General features: G+C 41.6%; 1 long non-coding RNA gene and 1 pseudogene across 1 annotated transcript; one reads left to right on the top strand and one right to left on the bottom strand.

Annotated features, from left to right (window-relative positions):
- Window positions 1–230: 230 nt before the first annotated feature.
- Window positions 231–20,065, top strand: LOC117661991 (uncharacterized). Its single transcript, XR_004590212.3, has 3 exons — window positions 231–724; window positions 1,074–1,171; window positions 18,523–20,065. It is a non-coding gene; the product is annotated as an uncharacterized LOC117661991 (long non-coding RNA).
- On the bottom strand, window positions 3,594–4,301 carry LOC117661990 (large ribosomal subunit protein eL30-like; annotated as a pseudogene).
- Window positions 20,066–22,177: the final 2,112 nt, after the last annotated feature.

Genomic DNA, 22,177 nt, shown 5'->3' with positions numbered 1-22,177 from the left:
GGGTGGCAGGCCTCCAGCTTGCTATCTTGTTGGTTGGCTTCCAGCAGAGAGATGGTCAGTTGGGCTTCTATTTTATTTTTTCTCCTTCCTTGTAAAGACCCAGTTTTCTTCTCACACTGCTGCCACATTAATGCAGGCCTTGCCTCCACAATATCTAGCTACATATCAGTGCATCTTAAATATGTCTGCAATGGCAAGTGGCCATCAGCAACATAAATTTGGTAATGTGTTTGTTTATAGCTTCCTAAGCTGCTTGACCTCCAGGAAGGAAAGGATATTCTTCCCTTCTTTTATTCTTATTCTGGGCTGACAGCAAATATCAAAACAGCCAGCAATTGCTTTGAGGTATATTGAGCTGGAGGTATGTCTGAACTGCAGAGCTTCCCTTATCTCTTTAGCTGTTTCTCCAAACTGCTTCCCAGTTTTATTTTCTACAGCCTGCTCTTTATTTGTCATGACTGTATCGGTGGAGAGATAAAATCCGTCTTTTCAGCTGTCCTATTCCTAGGCTAAATATTTTTAGCCTGCAATTCAATGTCCCTCCCAGCCTCAGTCCTTTTATTGTCTGCTGTGGGTCCTTTCTCTTGCAAAATAAACAAAGTGCTAGAAAGCATCTGTGGCTTTTCTTCTACTGCAAAGTTATGGGGATTCTGTTTCTGGTCTTTGAAATTGGAAGGACAAACTCCAATGGCTGTTGTCTCATGTCACATTAAAGTTTGGCAAGGTAAATCAACTTTGGCACAAGGGTTGTGTGATGAAGGATATCTGATAAGCGCCCCTTCTAGGTCAAGTTGACCCAACGACAAAAGGAGTGTGTAAGTTCCATTACTGTGCTGCTTGAAATTTCAATTGGGTGAATTTTAAGATGGTAACTCTTCTACGTGCATTTACTGGACCACAGGATAGGATTTTAAATGTATTCAGATTGCTATGTCTGATGAATATATTTTAAGGATGTCATCCAGGTAGATAATGGCTACTGTCCAATGACATATGAGCGGACTTGCATTGCTACTCTGTGAGTTTTCTGTTCTTCCCTGCACTTATTTATGTATCTCTCACATCTTCTGCAGGTTTTCTGATTTTCTGGGACGGAATTAAAAAGGGGACTGCAGTCATCTGTTCCAGTAGTATATTATGTGATGGACAGATACCAGAATTACCATATTCAGTAAGGGATTATCTGCATTTTATATCAGAGGTTTTAGATGTGCCTTTCTAAAAACCATATGTAACACAGGGTCATATGGTGGTAAAAAAAAATCACACAATTTTATTTTATTTATTAGTTTGATTTATATGCCGCCCTTCTCCGGAGACTCGGGGAGGCTTACAATGCTTTTAAGCAATAGCCTTCATACTTTTGTATATACCTGCTTAGTAGGGCTTTTGGCCTACTATTCTATTTTGTACAAACTCATCTTATTGCCCCCACAAACCGGGTCCTCATTTTACCTACCTCGGAAGGATGGAAGGCTGAGTCAACCTTGAGCCTGGTGAGAATTGAATTCGCAGTAATTGCAAGCAGCTGGCAGCTAAATACTATTTTTAACAGTAGTTTAGTCTACTGCACCACCAGGCTCCTAAACGATGGACACAAGACACAAAGTCCCATTGTTTTCCAACAGATAGAAATTGAATAAATATTAAAAGGGGGTAATGCCCCCATTTTGTTCATTTTTATCCCTGCTGTGGACACCCATAACTATTAAATATAATGAAAGGCTTTTGTAAAAGGTAGCTCATGTGACTTTTCTTATGGTGTTTAATGTCCAGGTTCAGGGATGTGGGTGGTTAGTATGGTATAGTCCAGAGATTTATTGTATAAACAAACCCTTGTTTTTTTTCAAACAAAGTAGAAACTAGATTTGTATTGGTCTCTTTTTTTTCCTGGACCGTTTGTGGGAAATTGTTTTTTGTACCTTTAAGGCAATGTTGGCAACTGCCTGAACAAGTCCCTGAAGGAGATTTTTTGGCTAGATTTCAGAGTGCTTTGCCATTGCCTCTTTCCTAAGGCTGAAAGAGAGTGACTGGCCCAAGGCCCCATAGTTTTGTGCCCAAGGCAGGACTTGAACTCATGATCTCCTGCTTTCCAGCCTAGTGCCTTAACTAGTACACCAAACTGGATATCAGCTTTGGAAGCCATATTAGGCCGGAAGCTTCAATGCTGCCACCTTCTCATATGTGGGAAAGTAGGAGGGGGGGATTAAGGAGAGGGATTGTTAGTAGACATAATAGCATTCTTCCTGTCAGTCAAGGTCAGGGCAATCCAGCATCTGGAGAAGGAGTGGTCAGGGGGCTGGGTCGAGATGGAACGGATGTTGATTGGAGCATGTGATCGACGGGGGAGAAAAGGGATGGTTTTGGGGGTTTTGACTTACTGAGGGAAAACCCGGGCTTTTCAGATTCGGGTTTTCCCAGATGTGCCAGTTTGCCTATTCTAGTAAAGAGAACTTTGGAAAATGCTTGCTTCCGCGTCTTTACTTGGAGTTGGGGTTTTTCTGGAACGCTGACACTGGATTTTGTGAGTTATGTATGCATAGTATTTTATGTACATATGTTATACATGCTATTTATTTCCTTTTCCAGGTAGTCCTTGACTTACAACTACAATTGAGCCCAAAATTTCTGTTGCTAAGTAAGTCATTTGTTAAGTGAGTTTTGCCCCATTTTACCTTTCTTGCCACAGTTGTTAATCACTGCAATTGTTAAATTAGTATTATGGTTGTTAAGTGAATCTGGTTTTTCCCATTGACTTTGCTTGTCAGAAGATCACAAAGTACAATCATAAGACCCCAGGATACTGCAACGTCATCAATATCAGTCAGTTGCCAAGTGTCTGAATTTTGATCATGTGATCATGGGGGTGCTTCAACGGTTGCAAATATGAAAAATGGTCACAAGTCACTTTTTTCAGTGCTGTTGTAACTTCGAATAGTCACTAAATGAACTGTTGTAAGTTGAGGATTACCTCTATAGATCACCATGGCTTTGCATATGTGTCAGCACTAGAGTAAATGCAGCTTGAAACGACCTCGAAACCTGACAATATGGCTATGACTTATTCCTATAGGCTTTTATGGGTTTCTATATCTGTATGAGGGACGCGGTGGCTCAGTGGCTAAGATGCTGAGCTTGTCGATCGAAAGGTCGGCAGTTCAGCGGTTCAAATTCCTAGTGCCACGTATCAGGGTGAGCTCCCATTACTTGTCCCAGCTTCTGCCAACCTAGCAGTTTGAAAGCACGTAAAAAATGCAAGTAGAAAAAATAGGGACCACCTTTGGTGGGAAGGTAACAGCGTTCCGGGTGCCTTTGGCGTTTAGTCATGCCGGTCACATTACCACGGAGATGTCTTCGGACAGCATTGGCTCTTTGGCTTTGAAACAGAGATGAGCACCGCCCCCTAGAGTCGGGAACGACTAGCACATATGTGTAAGGGGAACCTTTACCTTTGTTGTTCAATTGTTTCAATAAGTTTCTACAAATTAAGCTTCTTTCTTTCCCCTTTTGTCTTTTGCTTGTTTTAGAGCTTGTGGCTTGCCCTATCAATGACCACTTTTCCAGTTGTCTGGAGGACTACCTTTTATGGCTGATTATTACACAAGATTTAAGGTTTATTAATTTTACTTCTCCTTGGTTTGTTCTGGCATGCTTCTAATGATGTCAGAGTCACCTGGGTCAATTATAGCAAGTGTACATACCCTGTAGTACTTCCCACAAGCTATTCCCAGTTCAATATTGTTGCCACTGTAGCAGGGGTGGGTTCTACTTACCTTTACTACCGGTTCGCAACAGGAGAGCACATGCGCGCTTCTGTGCATGCACAGATAATCAATTATGATGTCCAGGCAGGTGGGCAGAGCCTCCCACCACTTTTACTACCTGTTCTAAAGAACCGGACAGAACCGGGAGCAACCCACCACTGCACTGTAGTGATGCACACCAGTTTTGCCCAACATAGCATAGCATAGAAAATCAGAAAATTTCTGATTTTCTCAAAGCAGGACAGTTATTGGCTAGGATAACCAACTTGCTGAATCATTTTCAGAATTTGTTTATATCCAAGTTTATATCCAAGTTTGTTTATTACCACATTTCATAACCAGCTGAAGTCTACCCTGTTTCCCCCAAAATAAGACATCCCCTGATAATAAGCCCAATCGGGCTTTTGAGCACATGGCAATAAGGCCAAGCGCTTATTTCAGGGTTTAAAAAAATATAAGACAGGGTCTTATTTTTTTGGGAAAGACAGTAGAGCTTATGGACTCTCAAGATTTTTTCGTCTTCTTGGCGGTCACCATTTTGCCGACTCACATTGGCCCTGCCGTTGCCAGAGGAGCGCTTCCAAGATGGCCGGGCAATGAGGAAAAAGCTTATGGCCAGTTACAAACAGCATAAGTGATGACCACGATTTATTATTTTTTTGTTTCACAAACATCAGATATATTCATGATAAAGAATGAAGTACAGCCCTAAGAGAGACACATAAACAAAATGTATCTTGTAATTAGTAAGTAAATCAGGCGCAACAACTTATTTTCCCCAATATTTGGTCCTAATGTTATGTGACAGAAGAAATGTTTGAAAAAAGATAGAATAATGACACATTTGATTAAACCCTTTTAGGTTACAGTAACACTCATTCTGGGAGTGGCGTTAAGCACATGCTTCTCTTTCCCCCATGAAATCAATGAGCCACTTTTTACTTAATTGGTTACGGGATAAATTTTTCTGTTTGATAAATTGCAAAATATCTCAAACTGCAGTGAGCCTATTCTGAAGATAATTAAAAACAGTTGGACAACTAGTACCGCCTTTAGTGTTGCTCATGGGTGCAATTAATTGCTAGTTGGAAAGAGGGGGTAAGATTGCCTATTGATAATCTAACATCAGTCTTCTTTGAAAAGCCACACCTCCCTAGATAATGGCATAAAAGTAACGTAATAAAATAACCTTATTTCAGATTTCTTTTGTACTTTGTACTTTTGTACTTAAGATACTTATTGTATCTTATTTTTCCTCTTCGATTTCTATGCAGCTCCCATCAGATTTTGCAGAAGCACAAGCTCAAGTATTAGCTTGGATATAAAAGTTGGAAAATTTGGCAAGCATTTTACTTTCCCTGATTAAAAAACTCATACACACAAGTGCAGGAACAGACACAGAGATGCGTGCACACATACATACCTGTACACATAGATATACACAGAATTTTTTTAAAAAGGAATACTTCTAAAGGTTACATGAACAGTGGTTATTATTTTAAGGGGAACGTACAGAAGGAAAGTTAAAGCCTTGTAAAATGCATGAAAAATATTGTATCACAAGAAATCACGAAAAGCAAAATCATCTGCATTTTTAAAAGGCTCAGATGTTAGGAAAGGATACAGTGTTTATTTGTTGTGAATATAAATAGTTGTGAAAATCTGCTGGATCAGATTACTTCTCCTTGTATGTAGAGAAATAAACAGTAAATTAACTAATTCCCATATTCCCAAAAAGGCATTTAGTCTACTACCTGGTTATTTGTGGAAAGTAGACTGCCTAGTGTCTAACTTAATTTAATAGTCTAATTTAATAATCAGAATTTCTTCAATCTGTTTTTATCCTAAGATACCAGAACAGTATGCAGAAGACATAAAAGCCAAAATATGCCACAGTTTAATAATAATATACCAAAAAAAATGATACAGTAAAAACAAATCAATGGCATTAAAAAAGTGTCAAGCAAACAAATACAAGTAAATATAAATCTTCCAAATGTTCCCTTTGAATATAGTCTCCTCTGCTTTTTATGTCTCTGCTCTGCTTTTATTGGAGCAGTTTTAGGTTTCTGTTGTATTATATTTAGGGCATACAGTATTTCATTTTATTTATTCTTTTTTTTTAAATTTGCTATCCTAGTATCTTAGATTGGTGAGTTAAAATGCATTAAATAAAAGCTGCCAGGATGCCACTGCTAAATGCATAAGTTCCATAATACATTGAAAAAAATCCATAGTATCTACGCAGGTAGTCCTCAACTTATGACCACAACTGAGCCCAAAAGTTATGTTGTTAAGTGAGAAATTGGTTAAGTGGCTTTTGCCCCATTTTACAACTATTTTCGCCACATTTGTTAAGTGAATTATTGCGGTTGTTAAGTGAGTCGGATATCCCCATTGACTTTGCTTGTCGGAAGATTGCAAAAGATCATTATATGACTTTGGGACGCTGCAAGAGTCACAAATATGAGTCAGTCGTTCAGCATCCAAATGTAAATCACGTGACCATCGGGAAGCTACAGTGGTCATGAGTGTGAAAAATGGTCATGTCACTTTTTTCAGTGTTGTAACTTCAAAGGGTCACTAAATGCACTGTTGTAAGATGAGGACTACCTGTACACAGTTTGTTCCCCCAAATTACCGTTTACATGAGATCACAGACTCTAGGACCTCCATTCTGAGATTGACTTTGTTATGTTATGCCAAAGACCATCTCAATCAGATGTAATAAAATATTTCATTTTCTCTTAGTGGGAATTATAAATGCTCAAATCCAACCCTTGGAATGGAATGGAATGGAATGGAATGGAATGGAATGGAATGGAATGGAATGGAATAGAATAGAATAGAATAGAATAGAATAGAATAGAATAGAATAGAATAGAATAGGAGTTGGAAGGAACCTTGGAGGTCTTCTACTCCAACCCCCTGCTTAGGCAGGAAACCCTATACCGTTTAAGACAAATGGTTGTCCAATCTCTTCTTAAAAACTTCCAGTGTTGGAGCATTCACAACTTCTGGAGGCAAGTTGTTCCACTGATTAATTGTTCTAACTGTAAGATTATTTCTCCTTAGTTCTAAGTTGCTTCTCTCCTTGATTAGTTTTCACCCATTGCTTCTTGTCCTGCCTTCAGGTGCTTTGGTGAATAGATTGACCCCCTCTTCTTTGTGGCAGCCCTCAAATATTGGAAGACTATTGTGTCTCCTCTTCTTTTCATTAAACTAGACATAAGAGCCGAGGTGGCGCAGTGGTTAGAGTGCAGTACTGCAGCTACTTCAGCTGGCTTCTAGTTCAGCAGATCAGCGGATCAAATCTCACCGGCTCAAGGTTGACTCAGCCTTCTTCCATCCTTCCGAGGTGGGTAAAATGAGGACCCAGATTGTTGGGGGCAATATGCTATTTAGTATACTGTCTTTGGTGTAAGCCGCCCAGAGTCCTCGGAGAGTGGGTGGCATAGAAATATGACTAATAAATAATAAATATCCACTTTCAGCAGCCATTCTTTATATGTTTTAGCCTCCAGTCTTCTAATACTCTTTGTTGTTCTTCTCTACATTCTTTCTTGAGTCTCAACATCTTTTTTTTACATCGAGGCGACCAAAACTGGATACAGTATTCCAAGTGTGGTCTTACCAGGGCATTATTAAGTGATATTAACGCTTCAATTAACTAACTTCTCCTGATTCAACGTCATATAAAAGGCCTGCTCTTCTGCTGTGGAAGAGAGATTTAACAGATTTCTGATTTCCAACCTATGTTGGTTTAAATTTGTACGCTGAAATGAACAGAATTGGATATTGGTAAGAAACTCAAGTTATTCATCCAGTTTAGTTCCTTCATCTGTAATTAAGTTATATATGAAACTGCTTTATTACAGGGTGTCCTGGCCATAATCAGGAATTCTTTTTTCGTTTTTATCAAGATACGAAATTCTGAATGTTTATTACATTCTTTTTTTATATATACATATATATTCTTTATATATATATATTTAATTTTTATTTCTCATAAACATACTTAAATGTACAGTCTCTTATCCATTGTTAATCATACATAGTATCTTTTGACTTTCATATCAATTCATTCTTCATCCTAAAAAATTAGGGTATATTTGGGGTTGCTCTTCTACCATTCCCTCTCTCTTATTTTACAACAACCTTTCCTCTCCTTCTTCCCTTCCTTTCCTTCTTCTATCCCTTTCTACTTTCTTCTTTCCTCCTCTCCTTCCCCTCCTCTCCTTCCCCTCCTCTCCTTCCCCTTCTCTTCCCCCACTCCTCCCCTCTTCCTCCCTTTCTAGCCCTCTCTCCTACTCTAATTTCCCCTCCCTTTCTCCCTCTCCTTTTCCCTTTCACCATAATCAGGAATTCTAATGAGCTGAAAACAAGTAGAAAATGTCCCAGTGCCTGGAGGCCGTGCGGGCCTGGATGGGGAGAAACAGGCTCCAACTCAACCCCTCCAAGACCGAGTGGCTGTGGCTTCCGGCGTCCCGATATAGCCAGCTGATGCCATCGCTGGCTATTGGAGGCGAATCACTCGCCCCCACGGAGAGGGCTCGTAACTTGGGCGTCCTCCTGGACGCACGGCTGTCGTTAGAAGATCATTTGGCGGCCGTGGCCAGGGGGGCTTTTTATCAGGTTCGCCTGATACGCCAGTTGCGCCCCTTTCTAGATCGGGACTCCCTACGCACAGTTACTCAGGCACTCGTCACTTCCCGCCTGGACTACTGCAATGCTCTCTACATGGGGCTCCCCCTGGGGTGCACCCGGAGGCTCCAGCTGGTCCAGAATGCGGCCGCGCGGGGGATTTTGGGGGCGACGAGGCGCTCCCACGTGACACCTCTCCTGCGCGAGCTGCACTGGCTTCCGGTGGTCTTCCGGGTGCGCTTCAAGGTGTTGGTGACCACCTTTAAAGCGCTCCATGGCTTAGGGCCGGGGTACTTACGAGACCGCCTTCTGCCACCAATAGCCTCCCACCGGCCAGTACGCTCCCACAGAGTGGGCCTCCTCAGGGTGCCGTCCGCCAGACAATGTCGGCTGGCGACCCCCAGGGGGAGAGCCTTCTCTGTGGCGGCGCCCGCCCTCTGGAACAACCTCCCCCCAGAGCTACGTACAATAACAGACCTCCGGATTTTTCGTCGGGCCCTGAAAACCCATTTATTCCAACTAGCTGGGCTGGCTTGAGTCAAATTTTAAATGGATTTTAAATTGGAATGTTTTAATCACGGCCAAAATTATTTAATTATTTTAAACAGTTTTTAGACTTTGTATGTTTGTATGTATGTCTTGTTTTTACTTTGGCTGTTCACCGCCCTGAGTCCTACATTGGAGAAGGGCGGTATAGAAATTTAAACAAATAAATAATAAATAAATAAATAAATAAAAGTTACAGGTAGTCCTTGACTTACAACCATTCATTTAGTGACTGTTCGAAGTTACAACGGCAGTGAAAAAAGTGACTCATCACCGTTTTTCACACTTACAACCATTGCAGCATTCCCCATGGTCACATGATCAGAATGGTTGTGGTGTCCTGGGGTCATGTGATCACCTTTTCTGACCTTCAGAGAACCAAAGAATTTGGTTTCCAACGTGGAAACCAAATTCAGTCAACAACTGTGCTACTAACTTCACAACTGCAGTGATTCACTGAACAACTGTGGCAAGAAAGGTCGCCAAATGGGGGCAAAGCTCACTTAACAACTTTCTCACTTAGCAACCTAAATTTTGAGCTCCATTATAGTCGTAAGTCGAGGATTACCTGTAATGCAAAACAGAAGATTTGATTTTTAAATATATATATATATATATATTTAAATTATCATTATTTAACATTCTGAAGAAAATGTATAAACGAATAAGGAAAAAGGAAAGGATAAAAGTTTAAAAGTCATCTCATGCATTTCCTGTGGAAGGGGTAAATTACTCTTTGGACAATTCTCTATTCTCTCTCCGAACATCCTATTCAATGTGAACTGTGCTTCTTTCCAGTGTGCAAACTCTGAGAAGGGAAAGGGCATAATTCTCCATGAAAATGTTAGCATTACTTTTTTTAGCTGTTCCAGGGAACTTCCTGAGAGTCTAATTTGTTTGAGAGTTCAGATAGTTAATCTTCCCAAGCCCTGGCTCTTTGTTCTGCTTCATTTGCCAGTATCTTTTTCTTTAATTTCTTTGAAGTCACCTTAGGTATTGAACTATTTCCCTTTTAGCCTATCTACTTTATTTACTGTCTCCTTTACCTTTTGATTCACCTCCATTAAATCTTTCCGTGAAGGCTACATGGCCATTTTGGCACCTAATTCTTTGCTCGGTGAGCAGACTTATATTCCTCCACCCTCTTCATATTTCCTTTTTTGTGCCTTATATTTAAAGCACATTTTGGTTAAATTGCTGCTACTGATTCCATTTGTCTCTATAAAAAAATATATCTTTAGAACCTAATTTCACATCTAAGCTCTTTCTCACTTTCTCTCTCTCTTTTTGTACAGTTATAGAGACACATAAAACTAAACGGTTGGAGAGTAAGGCTCTGTTTCCATAGCCATAGATTTTGGGACACTTATATAACATAATTTACTTAGGTTTGGGAAGTCTTGATTTGTGGCAGTGAACTCTCAGTGACAAATATGACATTGTATTATGTGAAATGGTCCTTAAAATAGTGGTGGGATTCAAATGTTTTAACTACCGGTTCTCTGGCCTAATGACTGGCTGGGTGTGTGTGGCTGGGTGGTCATGTGACTGAGTGGGCGTGGCCAACTCAACGTCACTCACGGCAAGGTGGGACGGTGCAGGAGGGCTGATGCTGCTCAGACAGGGTGATTTCCTACGTACCATTCCGAGCCCCTTCCCCGCCCCCTCTTGGGCTGGCAAAATAAAAGCCCATCTAAAGATCGCGACTGCCTGCCAAGCGCATGCTGGCAAAAGGAAGCTAGGGGGAAAAAAGGGAGGGGCCAATGGAAACGTCCCTTTTCCGCCTCCATTCGGCTGTCTGCGCCACACTGGAAAGCGATGGGGATGGGGGGAGAAGCAAAAAGCCCACTCAGTCTGTACTCACCAGCACGATGGCAAATCTCTCTTCCAGTTTACCGGTTCAGGCATTGGGAGATTGAGGGGTAGATTGTGTGCCCTGAAGTCCATCTGCTGCTCCTCCAAGCCCAGCTCTGGCAACAGCTGACCATCGGCCAATTTTCTTCCAGCGGTCATGCAAGAAACCCTGGAGCTTAGCGGCAGCATATTGCTTGCTTTTCACTCCAAGCACCCCGGTCTGGAAAACACATGACTGGGGCAGAGCAGTCCAAGCCTGGGTTCCCCGCACAAGTGATGGATGTCCAATATTCCTTCCCCACTCAGTCAGCCCACGCTCCCCTCTTGCTCCAGGCACCAATTCCCTCAGCGCCCCACACACACAACCCCCCCCCCCCACCAAATTTTTAAGAATTTACGGCAGGCAGTCACAATCTTTAATGGGCTTTTATTTTGTCAGCTAAGGGGGTGGGCTTGGAATGGTATGTAGGAAATTGCCCTGTCTCTGCAGAATCCATTGTTTGCCAGCGGGCAGGCAATGAGGAGGCGGCGGTGGTGGCAAGTAGGCTGGGCCGTGGCGACCATGAGCAAGGCAGCGGCGAAGGCAGGCAAGCATGGCTGGGCCACGTGGGAGCTGGGTGAGAAGCGAAGGAAGATTCACCAGGCAGAGATCAGCTGGGCCACGTGGTCGAGGCAAGCGAGGGAACCAGAGAGCTATGCTCAGGCATAACTCTAGGCATCGCCTAAGGCAGGTGAGGCATGATAAGGAGTGAGTGGGAGGGGAGAGGCAGGGAGGGGAGGGGAGGGGCCAGTCAGTGGTGCGATTTGCTGGTTCACCAAACTGCGCAGAATCGTAACAACTGGTTTGCCCGAAGTGGTCCAAACCGGCTGAAGCCCACCTCTGCCTTAAAATGCTTTTTAAAATTAGGTTATTACAGTGCTTACCCTACTAGAATTCAACTGATTTTGAAATTCTGCTGCAGAATGAGATGCCTAATAATGCTTTAAAGGAATATTGTTTCTTCTTTTCTATCCAGATGTGTTATCTGGTAATTAGCGGTGAAGATTCTCTCATTTGGTTGCCATGCAGTTGACTTTTTTGGCTGGTAAGGACTTGGTCTGATCATGACCGAATCATATGTAACATAATAATGCTCTAGGTTCTAATCTCACACTAGTTCAGAAAGAATATTCTTCCTGCTCAGCTTATTCAGAATATTCTGAAACAAAGAATAACACTGCACTGCACATCTAATTAACATCTGTTTCTTTCTGGTAAGACGGGAAAAATATGCAAGATTTGATTTTCCTGAGAACACAGCATGCTGAGGAAACACCCTCCATAACAACACAGCATATTAAGGTAGGATAGGTGCTAGCAAGTTCCTTCCTTCATGCTCAACATTCCCTCATCTCATTGATTCAGTTTTAAAGTTGTTTGGTTGGTGGCTGCAGTGGTGTTAGCCTTTGTTTTTCCATGCCCTCTAATGTATCCTTCAAATGCAAAGATGGGGCAATTCTAAGTCTGAAGGACCAGGGTCATATTTTCGGATTGCTCTTTGAGCCTGCGCTATATCTGAGCTTGTAGTTGGACAGTCCTGAAGAGTGTCTATGGCAGTGATGGCTAACCTTTTCCGGACTGGGTGCCAAAAGCGAGCCCAACCCCCCAAAATGAAATGCATGTGCGGCCCCTATACATGCACTTGTGCCCGGTGCATGCACTCCCTGCAAGCACCCCACCCCCACGCATGCATATGTGGCCCCCACATGTGCCTCGCCCGCATTCATGCATGGGAGAGACCTGAAGACCAGCTGGCCGGCAGGAGGCATGCGTGCATGCGTGGTGGAGCTGAGCTGGAGTGACTGTTCGCATGCCACCTCTGGCACGTGTGCTGTAGTTTCGCCATCACGGGTCTATGGAGATTCTTAGTCATCCATCCATTTTCTTTCTTAAAGACAAAGAAAAACCAGAAAGTCCAGTTGCCTCTAGAAAAAAGCACCTTTGGGACAGTCTTGAAGAGTGCCCATGGGGGCTAGGCAGACTGCATGGCATCTCACTCCTAACTCCAGCATTTTGCTGCAACCTTCCAGAATCTATTACCTCATTTTATCAGATGCTATGGCCAACTCTAATATGTTCTGTGACATCCATGATCTCTATTAGTTTTTATGGAGGAAGAGAAGGGATGCAGATCTGCACCGACTATTTTATGTTGCACACATGTACATTTTGAGGAACATCCAGCTTGGTTCTCAGAAACCTACGAACCAAAAGTTAATGTTAATGTTAACAGGGATATATTTTAATCATAACCTGGGACAATTTTAGGATTCCTCAACCTTTTGAGTTGTCATTTTTTTTTTAAAAAAAATAGAGCTTGTATTGGTTCTGAAGGTTTTTGATTACCACTGAAATCAAGCAGATCGGCGTGAGTGTTGTGATCGGAGTGTGACTCTGTTGTGTCCTTCATCCAGCTGAACAAAGAGAGGAGAGAAGAACAACCTCAGCTGTTTTATGACTCTGCTTTCACTGAGTTGTACGTGCAGCTCTTTTTTATCCAGGTTATAAGCCCGATCACCGAGAAGAGCCCAAGGCATACCGCAGCTTGGATTTCATTATCTACATGGTGATGCACTAAATTGTTACCATCTTGACATGCCAAGCATCTAGGGAGTATTTTTCCTAAAAGCAAATGCTTGGATCCCAATAGCATCCTTCCCACTTTCCAACAAGAGGAAGGTATTTGTATACAGAAAAGATTATTTTCTGTATTTTTATTTTCACACATATATATATGCAGCTTAGTTTTTGGGGAGGAAAATAGGAAAAAAAAATCTACCTACCAGGTATTCATCTGACTAGCATCCTTAGTCTGGTCAGCTTCAGGACATTAGTTTGCTGGTTTTTTATTCCCTGCTTGGGGATAAAAAAAACAGCTTCTAAGGCACAGCTGAGAGGAAGCAGCAATGAGAAAAGCAGGCAAAGCACGGAAAGGGGGGGGAATTGCTTCACTCAGCTAGCGCCTAGTTAGGGCTGAAAAAAAGCTAAAGAACAGCTGAGAGTCGGAGCAAAGCATGGAGATCACTTCACTCACTAGCGCCTCATTAAAGCATAGCGGGAGAGTTGAGGGAGCAGGCAAAGCTGGGAAGATCGCTTGCTAGTGCCCGGTTAGCACCTTGTTAGAGCTAAAAAAAAAGCTTTGAAAAAGCTACATTCGGAGTATAAGATGCACCCAAATTTTCAGCCTCTTTTAGAGGGGGGAAAAGGTGCGTCTTATACTCCGAAAAATACGGTATCCTTTCTTTAACCCAGACTTGACTTCTCAAGGTTCATGTTTGCTGCCTTGGCAACCCTGGTCTCTGTCTTCTTCCAATATGCTTTTTTTCAACATCCAGGGAAAGCCTGAAGTCTTGGAATTTGTTGGTAGTCTTCCATCTAAGTACTAAGCAGGGCTGACCCCCTTTAGCTATTTTTGAGATCAGCCAAGTTTGACCAGCTGCTGCCATTCCGCTGAGTGCTCTGAAGCATGTAGAGATTACACTAAATCCAGCCACAGCACATTTGTGCCTCCTCCATGGCTGCACATAAACTAAAGGCTCAAGGAAGAAAAAAGGGGGCATAATAATTAAAGAAGCCCCAACCATTGCATTGTTCCAGTTGTTCCAAAGGTTTTTTTTTTCCCCCTCAGAAAAGATGGTTGAACACAGGACCACTTCCAAAGGCAAGTTTTAGCACCTTCTCTGAATAGCCAGTGAATGTATAGTTAAGATTGAGGTTTTAAACTCTACAGTTTTATTTTTCTTCCTAGTGTAAGGTCCCAAAATACACTTGAGTCACCAGACTGCCAAAGAGAGAGACTCAAGACGAGGCTTGCAAAAAAAGCAGATTTTATTTATGGCCAAAACCAAAATACTGGGTGGAACTATATCCAGAACATACAGATACAATGCAGGTGAGGAAATAGCCACACCTTGGGGAAGGTATGGCGTCCTTTTATACCCTCAGAGACGTCAATTTAGTACCCAATTCTGGCCTCCTAATTTAGGTTTGTGTATTCCTTGTTGCCCTGCAAGGGGGAATAGAAACTTCCCAATTAGTCATCTTGAGCATTTCTTTGTTTACTCAATTGGCCACTTTGGCCCCCTGGCCCTGGAAAGCAGGAGTTTATCCAGATCAAACATAAATTAGGACTGAGGTGTAAATTATCCCTTGGAGATACGTACCATGCTCTTAGATGGCACAAGAAAAAATAGGGAGAAGATTGATACGGGTTCAGGTCAAATGGCAGGGACATATGTTTGACAAATACCAGATACATTACAACGGCCTAATAACAGAATATGTTTGTTACAGGAAATACAAATATAAAGGCATATATGTATTACAGGAACCTAATGGTTACAGAATCTAGTATACCAGCATATCATATTCTAGTATTATTTATTATATCCTTATTATTGTTTCCCTTCACTAGCATTTTCCCACAAATACAGGGTCTTCTTTATTTAATTCTGGATGGATCAAGCGAGTATTGATCCATTAGTTGGGACAGGAATTGACTGACTGGCTGGTCTCCTGAGCCTTACATTGTAGGCTTGGGGGAAAAGAGTGTGGCCCAAAGTCACCCAGCTGGCTTTCATGCCTAAGGCAGAACTAGAATTGACAGTCTAGCCTGGTGTCTTAACCACTAGAGCAAACTGACTGTCTTTTAAAAGGTACAAGTATTTGTTGTTCTTTTTTTTTTCCTTTTTACTTCATTCAAACAACATTATTTCAAGTCACTTCCCACTAATTATTTCCCTCATTGCACACAGTTTATGGGAGGTTGTTGGCTTTTTCTTCCTCCCTCACTCTTGATATCCTTCAGACCAGGGGTGGGTTCTACTTACCTTTACTACCAGTTTGCAACAGGAGCGTGCGCAGATCACCAAATATGACATCAGGGCAGTTGGGCGGAGCCTCCTGCCGCTTTTACTACCAGTTCTCAAGAACCAAACAGAACCAGGAGCAACCCACCACTGCTTCAGACCAGTGATGAAATTCATTTTTTTTTTATTACCGGTTCTGTGGGTGTGGCTTGGTGGGCGTGGCAGGGGAAGGATACTGCAAAATCTCCATTCCCACCCCACTCCAGGGGAAGAATTTTGCAAAATCCCCATTCCCTCCCCACTCCTGGGGGAAAGATATTGCAAAATCTCCATTTCCACCCCACTTTGGGGCCAGCCAGAGGTGGTATTTGCCAGTTCTCTGAACTACTCAAAGTTTCCGCTACTGGTTCTCCAGAACCTGCCAGAACCTGCTGAATTTCACCCCTGCTTCAGACTGTATTGTGTAGGTAGGCACAAAAAAAATATATCACCATCTGGAACCAACGCTATACTTTTGTGCTTGTCAATAAATTTGTACTGCCTTCATTTTTTTCTGAAGCAAAATGAGTTGGACTCATTTCTTCTCTCTGCTCCATACCCTCTTCCCATGTGTATTATAGCTGGACACAAAAGACCCCTTTTTTTTCTCCTGTGCATATGTGGGGAATTTATTTTATTTATTTATTTTATTAGATTTTTATACCGCCCTTCTCCCACTGGACTCAGGGTGGTGAACAGCCAAGACTAAAAACACTGCATACAAAATTTAATTTTAAAAAAACAAACAAACAAATTTTGGCCCAATAAATTTAAAACACCCCCACTAAAATCAATTAACAATTAAAACTATCTGGGGGGGGGGGGTTAAGCCAGCCCGGCTTGATGAAGTAAAAAAGTTTTAAGGGCACGGCGAAAAGCACGGAGATCTGGGATCCTACGTATGTCCGGGGGCAGGTCATTCCAGAGGACAGGTGCTGCCACAGAGAACCCCCCCTGGGGGTTGCCAGCCGACATTGTCTGGCCGACGGCACCCTGAGAAGTCCCTCTCTGTGGGAGCGTACTGTCCGGTGGGAGGCTATCGGTGGCAGAAGGTGGTCCTGTAAGTACCCAGGCCCTAAGCCATGGAGCGCTTTAAAGGTGGTAACCAACACCTTGAAGTGCACCCGGAAGAACACCGGGAGCCAATGCAGCCCGCGCAGGAGGGGTGTCACATGGGAGCGCCCCGTCACTCCCATAGTCCCCTGCGCGGCCGCATTCTGTACCAGTTGGAGCCTCCGGGTACTCCTCAAGGACTGGATTACATCTGGATGGGTTTTTGAACTTTGTTGTTGGAGAAGACACTTGAGGCTCTGTGGCTAGCCAAAAAGAAAACAACACCTAACCAAGTGGATCACAGAGACAATCCATGATCATTGATTTGAGGCACAAATGACTGAGCTCAAATTGTATCTCTTTGGACATATGATGCAAAGGGTCCTTGAGAAGACCATAATACTGAGAAAGCTGGAAGAAACGCTGAGAAGAGGACAGCAACCATCAAGGTAGATGGACTCAATTTCAAAGGTTATGGGTGCACCCTGGGAGACCTGAAGGGCTTGGCTGGAGACAGATCATCCCAGAGAAGCTCTGTCTATGTGGTTATTGAGAGTTGACAGTGACTTAGTGTCGCATAATCAATCTAAACTGATTGGATGATTTCTCTGGATTTTTTTCAGAGGAAAAGTCTTTAAGATCCTTTTTAATAGCAGGGAACTCCTTTAGTGATAAGTGTAAGATATCCACCTAATAGGTTGATCTGCATATTCAATTTGGAGCAGATTTTATTGAAACTGTGAACCACATTGAATTAAACACAAAGGGTCATTTCAAAATATTGAATTGATTCAAGTGGCTTTGAATTAGTTTAAATTATCCAACAGATCATCCAATGAATAATCAATTGGAATCAACCAATCAGCTTGGAGCCTATTGTTATGCTCTGGAGAAAAGCAACAGTAATAAGTGTTGCTTATATTATTTAATCATTCAGTTTTTTAAAAAAATATACTGTATGTTTTACCAAACATATCTTTCTTTGGCTTGGTAGGTATGACTTTAGACGGCAAGAAAGTCGCATTTTAATCATATTGTATTGCTGGCCATAGTCACATTTGGCAGGAAATATTTATCGAATTTGCTTGTTCAAATTATTCCTTGTCTAGATGACAGAGCAAGAAGAAAGAGCTGGAAACCTTTCTAGGAAGTAAGATGAAAGTTCACCAGGGTGAACTCGAGCACAGTGGTTGAATATTTATGGGATTTAAAACCTACTAACTTTGGGGAACAATGGGAGAATGAAATGTTCTGCCCTTGCTGAAGAGCTGTGGTGGTGCAGTGGTTAGAATGCAGTACTGCAGTCTACTTCTACTGACGGCCGGCTGCCAGCAGTTTGGCAGTTCGATTCTCAAGGTTGACTCAGCTTTCCATCCTTCCGAGGTCAGTAAAACAAGGACCAGATTGTTGGGGGCGACATGCTGACTCCGAGTGGGCTGTAAAGCACTGTGAAACTGTATATAAGTCTAAGTGCTATTGCCATTGTTAATTGTGGGAAAATCTTAATGGAAGGTTTTCTTGGTTAGGGCAGCTGACAACCCTTTCATTCAATATTTGGTCAGAAGGGCTGTGAAGGCTAGAAGACTCTTTGAAGGTTCCAGTGGCATTTTTGACAGGAAGGAAGAACCTCAGTACAGTGCTGGCATAAACACTCCCAGAGAAATCAGGTGTTTAAATTTACAGGCTTCATTGTTCTTAAATATAGAAAGCTCCAGCTCCTTAGTGTAAGTTAATCATTCAAGTACTAACCACACTGTTATCTCTTTTGTCATAGATAAGATCTTGGACTTGCAAGAAGAGTTAATACTTTCCCTTTGCAGCACCAGGAGCTGCACTCGTCCTTTTTCCCCAAAGAAAAGGCTACAGATGGGTCAAGCTTTGGCAGAATGGGAGTGTTAATTCCTCTCAGTGTCAGCTGTGAATGTGATCACCCATCCTATGTCTTCACAGTCTCACAGAGGGTTATTCTGCTGCCGGCAGATATTTAAGAGCAGGGAAAGACATTGACAACTGAAGCCACGGTGCAGAACAAAATGCTGATCCTTCAGCTGCAACCTACTTTGAGTTGTAAAAATAATAAGCAACCGTACTTTTCCCTAAAGTGTGTCAGTGCAGTGAATGCATTTACCGTGTGCTCCTTCTTAAACACGCTCCGCACTAAAACCACTGTAATTTATATGTGGTTGTGACTGTTGTCAATGAAGCTTCTCTGACGCTGATTTGTGTTTCGTCTAAAATGCTGTTTTATGGTATTGTGAACCTCTTTGGAATTCTCTATGATGGAAAGTGGTATATAAGTAAGTAATGCTGAGAATGAGCTAGTTGGGTATAGTGGGTGAAGTGCTATACCACAAACTAGAAGACTGTGACTTCTAGTCCTTCCTTAAGAATGAAAACAGGCTGGGTGACATGGGGGCCAGTCACCGTCTCTCAGTCCAGGGTTATTGTTGTGGGAAAAATAGGGGGAGGCAATATTAGATATGAACACTGCCTTGAGATGGCCAAAAATAAAAGCTGCGTAAAAATCTAATAAATAAGATATTCCTTTTAGGAATGGAATGAGATCTGGAAGGCTAGGAATAATAGTATAATGTTATCCATTCAATCACGTCTGATTCTCGGTAATTGGATGAATTTGAGTCAAATGGATAGGGTTTGCGGGATCTACATTCTAATAAGCAGATTTTGCCAGTTACAAATGTATTAATGCCAGCCAGGTGCTTGAATTCATGATATCCACTAAATAGTAATAGAAGGAGAGACTTCAGCATTTACAATTTTACTGGAAAGTAAGAGATACAAGAATCTAAGTGGATTCCGTGTGGGCATAATACCGGTAGTTCGTGGTTGATTATGCTCACATCTTTCTCTATTCCTTGGTAACTTTATTTTTCACAATAAAAAAAAATATTGTAAGCTGCCCAGAGATGCTTTGGATAAGTGAGATGGGAGACATATAAATTTAATAAATGAATGAATAAAGTTGTCAACTCACAAAGCATCCCTGCCCTGCTCTAGTGTTGCCATAGGTCAGGGGGGATGGGAAACCACTGAAATGGCACAGCAGCCAAAAACAGATGCACATTCCACGCTTATTCTCTCAAGACTGTATCCCAGGGTTACCTACAGCAGCTGGAGGGGAGTGACCTCTACAACCTGCGAAATTGCTCCGTTGGCAAATGTGATTGATGATAAACCCTGAGGGGAGGGGGGAAACAGGGTCCTAATTGGAATGTCAATTACGTAGGGTCAGAGCTGGCTTCACTTGGGAATGTGCCAACATCCAGCTCCTAATAAATAACTGGATTTCTTTTGAAGCTTGGCTCAAGACTCATAATTTAATTAGGGCATCCGTCGGAACCCTGACAAAAGTTGTGGTTCAGAAAATGGTTGCAGAAGAATCTGTGGAGACAGAATAAATTGGATAATGGTATTTCTGCCAAGAATTAGGAGAGTTGAATGAACAACTGTTATTTTCATGGGGATTATCCTTTCCCCCCTACTTGGGAAGGAGGCAATGAACAGCAGAAAGTTGCTCTGAATATTCTTTTGAAAGTTCAAAAACCTTTATTCTGCTTTTTCAAATATTCAGGTGGAACATTTAACGGGCTGATTAATTTTTATGAGCGGCACCTCTCCATCTAATGGAAGTGGTAGCTGGTGAAAAACAAAAAGCAAATTACACTATTGTCATGGTATGATTTCTTATTGTGGAAAGAGAACACAAGATTTAATAGAAGAACTATATTCTTGATGTGGTCTGATGATTTATTCTGGGTAGGCATGGAAGATCTTTTAAAAAGTTAGCAATGCTGCTATAGAGACATCCAATGGAAATAAGGAAAAATACGGAAGGCCTGGCTTCATTACTGTCGTGATGAACAGAAGGAAATAGGCTTTGAGAAATATCAATAAAGTATGGATGCAGCCTGCGCACTCATATTGCTGTTGCTGTAATTTGTCCCATCTGATTCTGGAGGCATAAATAGATAACCATTCTATGGCAAAGATGAGATGATGCCAAGCAATTAACTTGGGTGTACAGAGACCCCAGCCATTGTGAATTTATAAAATTAAGCCCATCCTTTAAAAGTCAGTGAAAATAATGGTTCTTTTAGCATGGCCATCTCGAGGTTGAAGCCCGGGCTTAGTGAAGGACAAAGAAGGAAATTCTGTGGCTGAGTCTTGTTTTGTTTTTATGTCTGTCCAGACAAACAATAAGCTCCAGAGGGTGCTCTTGCCTTAGTTGTCACACAAGTCACACAAGGGAAGAGTGGTCTATGAGTAAGATAGCCCCCTGTCACAAGATTTATTTAATCAATTTGTATACTGCTTCCCATATCAAAAGGGTATCTCAAAATGGTGTAGATGAAAAATGCAAGGTAGGCGTACAGAAAGACAGACTTACAGCAATTAACTCCTTTCAGAAAAATGTGCCTAAAGAATAGGCAGTCCTGTACAGATTGGAATTAATTAACTCAAATAAGGAAGAGTTTGTGTAAATAAAATGTTTTTGTTCATACATTAACAGAACAACAGAGACTATTCTAGAAACATTATAGCCACTTTAGAGGATCCATGCCAGACAGAGAAAAAAATAACTTTTTCTTCTCTTAGTTTTATTCCAGATCCTCTTAGGTTTTCATCTAATAAATATGCATGTATGTATGTGCGCACACAAAATTCATATTAATGTGATGTCTGATTTGACCTAACTACTTCATATTTTGCCTTTGTGACGGCACTGGAAACGGGCATCAGGAAGAGGAGGAAAAATAAAATAAGTCAAGATGATGACCTGGCTTTGTGTAGATGCGTTTGCCATCTTGGCATTTATCCCCCTGAAGACGGGCATTTACAGTATATATTTACTTATTTAACATAGCTTGTATAATTTGTACACTGCCTGTCCTCACAATTTTGGGCATGCATAGGAAAGCATTTAAAAGAGCTCCTAAAGTGTTGCTCAGATTTCATAAATAATACAAAGGAAGACTATCATTCTTTATTCTTAGAAAACATCTGTCATAAGACCGATTAAAAACTTCTTAAATTACAAGTTAACTTTTTAAACATAAGATTCAGGCAGGATTCCCAACATTGGAAATCAATGTGGTATATTATCAATAATGAAACATCAAAAAAATACGTTGTAAAAACACCAAAAAATGAAATTTATGGCTATACAAGTTACAAAAATTAGCTGGTCAATCATTTTACATAATATACTGGCCTACTGGAGAAAAGATGGACTTGCTGATAAAGACAATCAGCTTAATTTTAAACCTGAACATCTCTATTGGTCAAAACTATTGAGAATGTACTTTTGGTCTAGAAGTTTTTGTCAGGCATAGATTTGCATGTGGAATGGGGGAAGGGGGAAGGATTGAGGGACCTTGCAATTATTTGAATGATTAAATAACAAAGAA

Source organism: Pantherophis guttatus, chromosome 2, assembly GCF_059756535.1.
Source record: "Pantherophis guttatus breed Tessera chromosome 2, ASM5975653v1, whole genome shotgun sequence".
In the NCBI taxonomy this organism is placed as follows: Eukaryota; Metazoa; Chordata; class Lepidosauria; order Squamata; family Colubridae; genus Pantherophis; species Pantherophis guttatus.
Note: the sequence above shows the minus strand (reverse complement) of the source record. Positions and strands in the feature narration are given on the sequence as shown.